The sequence below is a fragment of the Pipra filicauda genome, unplaced genomic scaffold, assembly GCF_003945595.2.
Source record: "Pipra filicauda isolate LSUMZ 115617 unplaced genomic scaffold, ASM394559v2 scaffold1_size10287979_pilon, whole genome shotgun sequence".
NCBI lineage: Eukaryota > Metazoa > Chordata > Aves > Passeriformes > Pipridae > Pipra > Pipra filicauda.
The window spans coordinates 9,807,835-9,817,825 of NW_024104310.1; positions in this window are offsets into that span (position 1 = coordinate 9,807,835).

The window sequence follows — 9,991 nt, forward strand, 5'->3', positions numbered from 1 at the left end:
ACAAGAGCAGCTGGAGATCTCCTTCTAGTAACCTCCTTGCCATCCTGGGGGAAAATAAAGACCAAAGGAAAAGATTTGTATCAGAGATGTTCTGAGCCCATGCTGCCCCTCATTCATGCTTCTGAGCTTGGACCTTGGCCAAGAGCACTGATAAAAATAGAAAGGGACATTAAAGGAGGTTTTGCCCCATGTTGAGGATGGTGATTTGTCATAGAATCATTGAATAGTTTGGGTCAAAATGGACCTTTAAAGGTCATCAAGTCTCCAACCCACTTGCAGTGAGCAGAAACACCTTCAAGTAGATCAGGTTGCTCAGACCTCCATCCAGCCTGACCTTGAATATTTCCAGGGATAAGGCATCCACCACCTCTCTGGGCAACCTGTGCCAGTGTTCCACCACCCTCATTGTAAAAAATTTCTTCCTTATACCTAGTCTGAATAAACTGTCTTCATGTTTAAAACCACTACCCCTTTTCCTGTCACAAAAACCCCTGCTTAAAAGTCTGTCCCCACTGTTCTTGTAAGTTCCCTTTAAGTACTGAAAGGCCACTCTAAGGTCTGCCCAGAGCCTTCTCTTCTTGAGGTTGAATAATCCCAACTCTCTCAGCCTTTCCTCATAGCAGTGGTGCTCCAGCCCACTGAACAATTTTTGTGGCCTCCTCTGGACTCAGTCCAGCAGGTCTTTCCTGTACTGAGGACCCCAGAGCTGGGCACAGTAATGCAGGTGGGGTCTCATGAGAGCAGAGGGGCCGAATCACCTCCCTTGGCCTGCTGGTCATACTTCATACCCAGTGAGTCCTGTGCATCTGCTGCCCTTCTTGAGAAAGCCTTCTTTCTCCCACGTGTAACTGTGTCAGAGCACAGAGGTACAGCTCCTACCCAGAGTGCAGAACATTTCCTCCTCTGAAGTCCTCACAAAGTCCAGGATATAGCATGGGAACAGCAAGAAACACACAGAGAACAGAGATGTTGCCAAATGGGAGGGAAGGAGAACAACAGTCCCTGCTGCTTTTGGGACCTGGGTGATCAGCACTGGTGTGCCTGTGACACTGGTGGGCCCCTCCCTGGCTTATCACTGACAGGGGTTCTGGGTGGGGATGGTCAAGAAAAACCCGGTTTGGTCTGGCCTCCAGGAGACAGGAGAGGTGATCCAGGGTATTGATAAAATCCCTGAAAGGGATACAGGCTGTAAGCAGTAGCACCAGGACACCAGGCTGCAGAGAGGGGTCATGCTGAGTGGTTACAGCAAGAGGCAGTCCCTCCTTCACTCCATCCCTCCTTTCTTCCTTCCATTCCTCTGTCCTTCCCTTCATCCCTCCCACTACCCTTACTTCCATCCTCCCTTCAGTCTTTCCCTCCTTCCATTTTTCTCTTCCTCCATCCCTCCTTCCCTCCATCCGCTCTCCTTTCTTTTGTCCCTTACTCCATCCTTCTTTCCATCCCTCATCTCTCCATTCCTCCCTTCTTTCCTCCTTTCATCCTTCCTCCATCCTTCCATCCTTCCCTCCATCCTGCCTCCAGCCCTCCCAGCCCTCCCGGGCCTTTTCAAACAGGCTCCCCCATTCAGAGGGGATTTCTCCACGCCAGGCCGATCAGGGGGATTAAAGAGCAATTAAACCTGATAAATTATCTGCCTGAAACATTTTTTCAAAGTGGCCACTGTGCTGGAGCAAAGTCCCTGTCGCTTCATTTCCCCTGTGAAGGGGGATCAGGGCAGATCAAACCCCGGCGACCCGCTGACCTCCGCCTGTGCCGGGGCTCGCAGCAGCGAGGGACCCGCGCCGGCACCGCGCTCCCCTCGCCACACCCCACCGCAAGTGAAACCAGCCCCTCCGCCTCTTTTGGCAGCGCTTTCACCTTTGGAAAGCGTGAAGGATGTCTTCCAGGCTGAGGCAAGCAAAGCAGTAACGGGAGCAGCCTGCCTCCTTTAAGGGTAAACAGACAGCCTTTGCCTTCAAAGCTCCCAGAAATCGTTGTCCTAATTTCTCTCCAATTCGATATTCTGCATCTGCTTTCGTGAAGGCTCCAGCTGCCTCTTGCCTCAAACCCTTTCCAGCTTCTGCTTGGCAGTAGGAGCCAGAGTGAGGGGCTTTAATGGCAATCTGGATTGTCCCCAGCTTAAATAAACCCCAAACTTATACTGGTCCTCAGGGATGCTCAAAAATGCACTGTGTTTTCTGACTGGGTGGTTTGAGCTACTGTCTGGTGTCAGGCTGTTGTATCAGTCCTTTACTTCTGCTCCCTCAGTCCGTAAAATTCCCGGTGTTATTTTCAGCCCTGTGCTGCTGCTCAGCTCAGCTGCCATCTAGACCTGTCTCCTCTCAGCCCGGCTGATTACCCACAGCTCGTCCTCAGATACAACAAACCCCTGCCCACTCCCATCGCACAGGTTTATCAGTGAAAGGGGTTCAGCCCCATGGAGCTACTCCAAATTTTGGGTGCTGTAATTAGAAGCAGGATTCAGCCCCCAGGACAAGATCATTTATTTCAATAGGAAGGTTGAAGAACCTCACTCCCGGCCCTTGCATTTCGCTGGTTTTCTTTCCCACACTTTCAGTCCATTTATCAGAATAGCAAAAGATGCTCTCAAAAAATCTAGTGATGCTTAAGTGTCTTATATTAACGGATGTTAATGTGCCACGTTAATGCAATATAGCATCCACCAAAAAACTCATGAAAACAATACAGCTCTGTGTGGGAGCACAGCACTGTGTACAGCCTTGCAAACTGCAGGAAGGAGGGAAACCAAGGACAAAAGTAGTCTTTCATAGACTAATTAATTGAAAATAACTGCGGAGTCAAGGATCAGACTGCTAGGAATATGCTTTTAAAGCTGCTAAATATGTTGGGTTTCTACAGTGCTGTGCAGCTGTATCTAGATTTTGTGTCCTTGCCGGAGTCCCCAGTGTGAAAGTCCAGCTTTTGTCTCTCAAGTCTACTTATTCAGAAAGCAGTTTGACCAAAACTGAGGTGCTCAACTATTCAAACAACAAATCCCTCCTTTTCTCTGGCCATTCTGCTCTACGAAGAGCCCTGGAGCTCTTGGATCAAAATACCCCGAGTTTATAAACCCAAAATCAGTGCATGGAGAAGGTCTGCAAAGACCATATACAGACAAAGATGATCCTTGCTCTTTGAGCCGATGGACAGCTCAAAAAATATCCTTAGATATCCACTACAATAAAAAAAAATCCAGTTTGCTTTGTCCATATACTTACCTCTTCTGCCTTTACTTTCCTTACACGGCTCAACAGATTAATTACCTGGCTAAAACATGCCTCCAAAGGGAAAATTATAAGCTAGGAAAGACCCTCAGAAAATGTGACCCAGCTCTGATGCACCATCCACCCCTTGAGGGCAGATCAGCATTAACATGACCCGTGTGTCCAGCAGAACGTGTCAGTGCTGTGAACTGTCACACTCCTGGGGAATGGCTTGTGAGTAACCTGTGAAAGGCTGGTCTGGCACTGGAAAGTGGTGGAGCCACCATCCCTGGAGGGATTTAAAAGATGTGTAGATGTGACACTGAGGGACATGATTTAGTGGTGGGCTTGGCAGTGCTGGGTTAGCAGTTGGACTTGATGATCTCAGAGGTCTCTTCCAACATCAGCAGTTCTATGGTTCTGTGATTCCATCGGCTGAGAATTACTTCAGAAATATGTCCACAGACAGTGAAATTCCCCCCATCCTCTGCTGTATCTGTATGAGCTACCCACAGCATCCTTCAGCCCAGAGGCACCTGAAAAGTCCACATGCCATTGCAAGGACATAGCAATCAGTTTGCTCTTCACTGGCCTTTTGCACCACCATTGGTTTCACTCAGAGAAAACCAGCAAATACCGATCTGCTTTGTCTCCATTTAGGAAAGACTTTTGATCATCCACTGTAGAAACTGGGAACCAGGGGCTGCACTGTGCTGTAGGGCTCCTGGTGTAACTCAGTGAGGTGCCAGGGATGGAGCATGGAAGAGATGCCTGGTCAGGAGACAGCACTGTGCTGCAGGAAATGGAAAACCAAAGATGAAGTTATTCACCCAAGGACGTGAGGAATCCTGTTGTGAAATGGAGATTTCATCTTGGAACACTTTGTCTCTTCCCTTTTCTGGCAGAGGTGAAAAATGCAAGACATCCATGTCCAGGGAGGGTTTAGCAGTGTTAGCTGAGGGTGCACAGATATTTAGGGGACAAAATCACTTAAAAAAACAAATGCTCATGGGTATTTGATCCTCAAGGGGCCAAGGGCATGCAGCATCCCTTCCCACATAAGCCCATACATTTCAGGTCATGCACTCCTTGCTCACCCCCTTCTCACCAAGTAAGCCCTTCTGCCCAGGGTGCCTCTCCTTGTGCCAACAACCACCATCCCAGCTGACATCTCAACATCCTTGTGAGTACCAGCCAGGAAAACCCAATACTCTCTTTCTCATGTCTGTCACCTGCACCCACATGTCTCCTCCGGTGGTTCTTCATCTTCTTCATCTTCACCTTCCTCTGCTGGGAAACTTGTGCAGGCCCCTTCTCCTCTCCCCAGGCAGAGGCTCACTGGATAACACAGCCATCATCACAATGGTCCTGCTACTAGGCATAATAACGCTGCTGGGATTATTTCCCTCCTACTATAAGTGATTCATTAAATTGATTTCACAAGGAACTGCTATTCCAGCTCACAGCACCATCCAGAGCACGGTAGGAGTGTGTGACATTATTTACATTTGTGTTTGCCCATACCAAGGCTGACTGTACCCCTATAAATATTTATAGAAGCAGTGTCTATCTACAATACCCAGTCAATTCTCAGTGTGTGCTAGGCTTTATGGTCTATCCTGTGGTTTTATATAAAACCAATGATGCAGAAAGGCAAGGGAAAAGGGAAGGACAAGTTCCCGGTCCACATGAGCCACTGGTGTTTGCCTAGAGTGAGGGGAATCCACACCTTCGGGAGAGGTCCCCCAGGACGGCACAGTTTGCAGATGCTTCATGACACATAAGTCCATAAGTCAGGGGAGTTGTGACTAAGCTCATACGGGGGCAGGAGGCACCTCTGCACAAGCCAATGCAGCTCCAGTGCCCGCGAGCCAGAGGGGGGATGGATTTACTGTGCTCTGGCAGTTGCCGCGGCAGGCGGAGTGCCAAGTGGCATCTCCAGTGAGCGCGGCTGGGTACTCGCTACCCAGGTTGCAGGGGGATATTTACTGAATGACACTAATAAAACTCCAAAACAAAGCAGGCTAATGTCAGTAATTCCCTCGGACAATTGAAATGCACATATTTTAGGAAAGTAGCAGCCTCCCACACATCCATTCTCACTCACTCGCTCTCTAAATACTGAGAACAAAGCGGCCGCTGCACTTTGGAGAAGAAAGTGAGAATAGATTCGGGGACTGAAAGCACCAAGCAGAAGACACAGAACTCTATCTATGTGCTACCTGAATGTCGCAGAGCCCTGGGACTGCGGGAAAGACTAGGAGAGGTGGTGTGTGATCATCCTCTCTGTACAGGCATGGAGGGACAAAGCTGTCTGCTCAGGGTCATAGCAGGAAGCGGCCAACTCACTAACATTTGCCTCAAAGGCTACACACAGAAAACATTCTGCATCTTCCCGTACAGCCCGAGCAGGAATGTCCCTGTATCTGCATCCTGGCAATGCAGGATGAGTGCACAGTGCTACTCTTGCAACCCTGAAAGTCTCAGGCAGATGTGGTCCCCTCACCATCCTCATCCCAGGGGAAAGCATGGCCATGACTCTCCTTCCAAATGTCCTTCCTTCGGGGCATATTCCCGAGGTTGCCCCGAGAAGTGTCACAGCAGCTCACCTGTGCTGGTAGCAGCCCAGGAGCAAGGGAGTTCCACCACTGGCACCTCCCTGTGCCGTGGTGGGGATCACATATTACTGCGGACCTCCTGAGCACAGGACAGTCCAGAACCCAAACCTCAGCTAGATCCAATATCGACGCTTCCATCACTCTTAGGGTTGTTTGCATTCCTCTTAGCGCTGAAAAAGGCATTTTCCTTCCCTGGTGAAACCAGGGCTGCATCTCCCTTTCCTTGCTGCCCTGCAGAAATGGCCCCAGGCTACTGCGCAGGATCGGGCTGGGCACAGCCCCGGCTTCAGACAGGTGAGGGGAGTGGTCTGTGCCCACCCAGAGGAGCAGGGGAACTGAAAAGGGAATCAGGAAGGCAGAGGGCACGCAGGGAGGATGCAGCCACCTTTGTCGGCGTTGACCCCGAAGCCCCCGGCTTCTGTCCGTGCCTGAGGCCAGGCAGGGTGCCGCCTTTGTGGGGAGGAGAAGGGAAGTGCCCTCGCATCCCTCACGCTGACTCGCCTTCACCAGGGACCTTAATTCAGCAAAAACTGCAGCCGTCACGGATGGATGCGGAAAAGGGGAAGGGAGGGTTGGGGGTGATCACTTGCATGGTCCTGTTCCTTTCTATCGCCGGGCCCAGCTTCCGATAAATACACGGCAGCAGCAGTCTCGGGGAGGGGGCACAGCCTCCTTCCCTAAGCCCCAGTGGGGAGCAGGGCTCCCACACCCATCGCTTTGCATCCCACAGCCCTCTGTGTCCCACCGCCCGCCTGAGCTGGAGATCCGGAGTGGCCACGTCCCTCGCTATGATGTTTCCTGCTGCATGACACAGAGAATGTGAGGTTTGGGGCATTGAAGAGATTTTACCTCCTTGCATCCGCTCCCTTTGACAGCTGAAAGGTGCCTGTGTGGGACCAGGGACTGCCTGGAGCCCAGTGGCCTCCTCCAGCCATCATCGCCCCCTTCACCCGCCCCCTCCACCTCCCTTTGACAGTTCTTCTCCCAGGTTTGGGGAGGCTCCAATGCCGCTTTCCCTGCGAGGTGGAAAGATAGCTCCTTTAATCTCACCCCTAACCCCGTGACCTTCCTCCCTTAAGGAGCTTTTCCCCTTCATGTCACTGCTTTTTAAAGCCTCCTTTACAAATAAAAGCAATTTCCTTTTGGAACTGTAGCTATGACATGGGGAGATGCGCTTTTTTTTCGGACAATGAAGGGGTAAGAATGGGGGGCCGTCTCCTTTTTGGTGTTTGTATTCGGCCGGGTCTGTTTGTTTAGATACTTTACATAAGACAGTAAACACCAGGCGAGTTAAAAGCTTTAATTAAAAAAAGGTGGTGAGCTGGGGAGGGGAGGAAAAGGGGGGGAAAAAAACCCTTTAAATTTACAAAGTGACTTAGAAAAGCAGCCCCAGAGAGACAGGATAAATACAGCCCGGGAATCTAAGAAAGGTAGAGGACAAAAAACTTTAGAATATGACGGTATCAACCTACAGAGAGCAACAGCTCAGAGCTGCAGCACCGCACACTCCCGCAGCCCACCCGGCCCTGACACCGCGCCCGTGGGCTGGATGTGGTCTCCGTCCCTTTTTGCCTCCTGTAAAAAATCCCTGAGAGGAAGGCAAGGGAGGCTTGTCGCCGCCGCCCCGCACCCTGGCTTTGAAGTTCCTGGGTGGGGTATTTTACTATTCTCGCGGGCTTGAATGCGGAACGGGCAGGTCCTTATTGTCCCCCGCCTTGTCACCCGGGTGGGATTGGAGCGATGCACTGGAGCAGAGCCGGGCGTCGGGCTGGCCAGGCTGCAGCTCCCGGACCCGCTCCTATCGGGAATACCTCTCGGGATGCCCGCGGGCAGGCACGGCCACGCCACCCACCGGCTTCCCGTTGGGAGGGCTGGAGGGGGGGGGGCTGGAGGGGGGAGGAAAGGGGAAGGGGAAGGGGAAGGGGAAGGGGAAAGCTGCAGGGGAAGGGGAAGCGGACGGAAGGGAAAAGGAAAAGGGAAAAGGGAAAAGGGAAAAGGGAAAAGGGAAAAGGAAAAGGGAAAAGGAAAAGGGAAAAGGAAAAGGGAAAGGGAAAAGGGAAAGGGAAAAGGGAAAGGGAAAAGGGAAAGGGAAAAGGGAAAGGGAAAAGGGAAAGGGAAAAGGGAAAGGGAAAAGGAAAAGGGAAAGGGAAAAGGGAAAGGGAAAAGGGAAAGGGAAAAGGGAAAGGGAAAAGGGAAAAGGGAAAAGGGAAAAGGGAAAGGGAAAAGGGAAAAGGGAAAAGGGAAAAGGGAAAAGGGAAAGGAAAGGAAAGGTAATGGGGGGAACAGGGAAAACACAGGAAGGGGAAAGGGGGGGAGGAAAACGGGTGAAACGGGGAATGGGAAAGGGGTACGAAAGGGAAGTGAAAAAAGGGAAAAACGGGAAAGGAAAGGAAAGGGATGGGCAAAAGGGGAAGGGAAGGGAAAGGAAAGGGAAAGGGAAGAAGGGAAAGGGAATAGGAAGGAAAAGGAAAGGAAGGAAAGGAGGAGGACGGAAAATAGGGAAAGGAAAGGAAAGGAAAGGAAAGGAAAGGAAAGGAAAGGAAAGGAAAGGAAAGGAAAGGAAAGGAAAGGAAAGGAAAGGAAAGGAAAGGAAAGGAAAGGAAAGGAAAGGAAAGGAAAGGAAAAGGAAAGGAAAGGAAAGGAAAGGAAAGGAAAGGAAAGGAAAGGAAAGGAAAGGAAAGGAAAGGAAAGGAAAGGAAAGGAAAGGAAAGGAAAGGAAAGGAGAAAGAAGGAAAGAAGGAAAATTGCCCACTCAGGGCCGTGCCAGCCCACCCCACCTCTGTTCTCCCTCACGCAGCTGGCACTGGGGGCGTGGGGTGGAGGCCTCCCCCCCGGCCCCCCCGGCTCAGCCTTCCCCCGCCGGACATCCCGCTTCTCCCCACCGTGTTCCAGGCTCTGCGGGCTCGTCCAGGCCCCACGGCCGCGGATGGACACGGGGAGGGTGTCGAGGTCCCACTGCGGGCAGTTGGGGATGGCAGACCTGCGAGCGCCGCGGCAGGACGGGGATCGGGGCTGTTATTCCTCCCCGAAGAACTTCCCGCAGAGCAAGGAGAGGCGAGAACGAGCATCCTCCCCGACCACTCTGCAGCGAGATTGAGCCCTCGCTCAGGCGGGCAGCACTCCTGCCTGGCTGACAGAGACACCCTGCTGAGAACTGTAGTTTTGTTTGTTGGTGGTTAAAAAAATTAATAATAAAAAAGACAATTTGTTTGTTTGTTTGTTTGTGTTTGGACTTTGGGTGAGGTTTTTTCAGGTTTTGTTGTTGTTTTTGTTTATTTGGTTTTGGGGGTTTTGGTTTTGTTTTGTTTTCCTGGAAACGCTGAGGAAACGCAGTGTGTGTGCAGCGTGCCCGGGCCATGCCCCCGTCACTGCGGGCAGCCCCTCGGCCAGGTCGGTGTCTCGGGAGGGGCAGGGGGGCAGCCCAGGGCGGGGGGACACCCCAGGGTAAGGAGCACCTTTACCGGGCGGAGCCGAGCGACCCCATTACCCTGCCCGTCTCCTCTGTGGGGGCGGCTGTCGTGGATCCCACCTCCGCCCCCTCGGGACACCATCCCCACGAAGGGGCAGACATGAACCCCCCATCCCCGGTTTGCCGGAAAGCCTCGGGCAGTGGAGGACAGGGAAGAGACAGGGAGACCGGTCCTGCTCGGGAGGGCAAGGGACTCTCTCCCCAAACCCCGCTCGGAGCTTGCCCGACCCCGGAGCCTTGGCAGTGCGGGGTGAGCGCGGCTGGGCTCCCGGTCTGCAACAGCTGGAAAACAGCCTTCGAGAGACCATAAAAGTTGATTATCTGGTGGGGAGCTGGAGTGGAAATTACCTAGTTAATTAGAGCGGTGGCTTTATTCTGACTATGAGTAAATGCCGAGGTGTAAATCCAAGGGAATTTAGGGGAATTAGCTGCCTATGTGAAAAGTGCAGGAGCAGCTCCAGCATCCCGCTCCAGTCCCTGCTAATGCTGAGGTCGGTGTAGAGTTGCTGAACTTTACCGTCACAACAGCTCCTGTTGTGTCTGCATGGATTAACTCCTCCAAGTCACGGGAGAAGCGAGGAAACGTTCCTCAGTCGCGACATGTGCCTGTGTGCACACTTGTGTAGGCGCCGGTACATAGCGCGTCTTTAAAACAGGGGAGTACATCGTCTTCGTACGATTAAATAAAAATTGTTTCGGGG